The following is a 2,278-nucleotide window of genomic DNA, read 5'->3' on the forward strand; positions in this document are numbered from 1 at the left end:
GATTCTTTATTTTGATTTCTTGAAATATAGCTAGATATGGGTAGTGGAAGTAGTTACCACCAAATTAGTACAATAAACCACGTTTATAAAAGAAACCGTCGATGCCTTCCAGCAATGGATTTCTGGTGGCTATGATGCGCTGTAAAGATATGTGGTCGGGAAAAGGAGTGGTCATTACGTAGGCACTCTGGATCTTCAAATGTTAATGTCACCGTATTTTCAAGCTTTTGGGCTGACGATTCTTGATCAGTGGATGCGAGTACGAAATGAAAAGAGGTCTAAGTAGAAACAAATTTTCATTTCCAAAGTTTTTTCCCATTTTGACACTTGCTTTCTTTTCATTAAAAATAAAGCGGGAGTCCAAAATCATGGGTCTGCACCTTTGTTTACCGTCACTTGTTTATGATATTATTTTTATATTTCTTGCTATTTATTTATTTATCTACGTCCTTTCTATTAGGTAAAATGTAGATCTTCGAAATTTGTCTCATTTATAATTTCTATTATAACTTTTTATGTAAAGGCTTTGTTCTTATTTTATAGGAGTGGTTTTTCTAGTTTGGTGTGTGGTTGAGATATTTTCTCAACCAACAAATTGTGTGTCCAAGATAGTTTCCTTATCTCAAAATCCGTGAGCGCCTGGCCCCTAGGTTGAGGAAAATAAAGAGTTTGTTTGTCGATTCATTTTTTTGGCTTCTCCATCTTAAGTACAACGCTCTGTATGAAAAGTTTGCAGCCTTCGACAATCGTTTCTCTTGCCTCTAATTTGATTCATACCATCGGTGGGAAATGAATTTGGTCAACGATTCGTTGCAAAGGTTGCATAGAACTATAAGGTGAGGTAACAATTATAGTCCCTATTACAGTACCAACGCTCGTGGATCTACATGTTGAGTGCGAGATCCAAGTGTTGTATCTAAAGGAACAGTCTCTTGCGTTCTACACGATAGGTCCTCTTGTTCTACACGCAAAATTTGGAAATGATAGAATATGTTGACATCTCTGCATGCATACGAACTGAAGAAACTAGCAGACTCAAATGGTTGGACAGTTAGGAGCGTTGATTCTGCCTGTTCATGCTGTGGATCTGCCCATAGCGGTAGTGGTGCCTGATCGTGCCTCTATTTGCAGATCTTAGCCACGAGGAATTCAAGGCGACATATCTGGGTGCCAAGTTGGATACCAAGAAATGCCTGCTGAGGTCTCCCAGCCCTTGATACCAATATTCCAATGGTAGGGATTCGCCAGAGTCCATTGATTGGAGAGAAAAGGGAGTCGTGGCTCCCGTGAAGGACCAGGGTTCATGTGGAAGTTGTTGGGCGTTCTCGACTATGGCGGTCGTTGGAGGAATCAATCAAATCGTGACCAAAGATTTGATTTCACTGTCTGAGCAATAACTGGTGGACTGTGATATTTCTTATAACCATGGATGCAACGGTGGCCTCATGGATTACAGTTTCGAGTTTATCGTAAACAATGATGGACTTGACAGCGAGGAGGATTACCCCTACATGGCCTACGATGGATCATGTGACCCTTATAGGAAAAATGCGCATGTGGTGACAATTGATGACTACGAAAATGTGTTTGAAAATGATGAGAAATCATTGAAGTAGGTTGCGACGAATCAGCCAATTAGTGTTGCCATCGAAGCCAGCAGGAGGGAGTTCCAGTTTTACGAATCTGGTGTGTTCACTAGTGCTTGCGGAAGTCAGCTAGACCACAATGTGACTCTGGTGGGCTATGGGTGGCACAAACTACTGGATAGTTAAGAATTCTTGGGGAAAGAGCTGGGGAGAGGAGGGATTTATAAGACTGTAGAGATAGAGAAATTTGATGCTTTGTTAATCTGAAAGTTTAATTTTTTTTATGTCTTGGAATCATGGATAAAATTATTGTGCCCTTATTGAGCCTAGCTAACTCAATTTAGGTAAAGTTATTTTGTTAGAATTCATGACTCTAACAAATGATGACAGGTTAAGCATGGAGTTCCAAGATTTAATTGACAAAGAAAAATATGCCTAAGATGTGAAATGAGCAGCAACAACGATTAAACAATGATGGACAGCGAGGTGAAAGTGTGAGTTTGTTTGTGTTTGTGGAATAGACTCTATTATGTTGTAATGTGAATCACAGTTGTAATGTAAGCAAGTCTAGGATGTTTTGTAGTGGTCTTTGTAATGTATGTACCTCGTAACTCCAAGAGTTGGAGTTGTGTTGTAAGCCTTGTAAGGCATGTGTATCCCCATACAATTCGTGGTAATCTAAAAACCACTTT

At 39.6% G+C, this 2,278-nt stretch overlaps 1 pseudogene; it reads left to right on the forward strand.

Moving 5' to 3' along the window:
• Positions 1–205: 205 nt before the first annotated feature.
• Positions 206–1,821, forward strand: LOC149169885 (cysteine proteinase mucunain pseudogene; annotated as a pseudogene).
• The last annotated feature ends 457 nt before the right edge of the window (positions 1,822–2,278 follow it).

Source organism: Pinus tabuliformis, chromosome 4_2 (assembly GCF_031772625.1).
Source record: "Pinus tabuliformis cultivar Carrire ecotype Pingquan chromosome 4_2, CPIR1, whole genome shotgun sequence".
NCBI classification, from domain to species: domain Eukaryota; kingdom Viridiplantae; phylum Streptophyta; class Pinopsida; order Pinales; family Pinaceae; genus Pinus; species Pinus tabuliformis.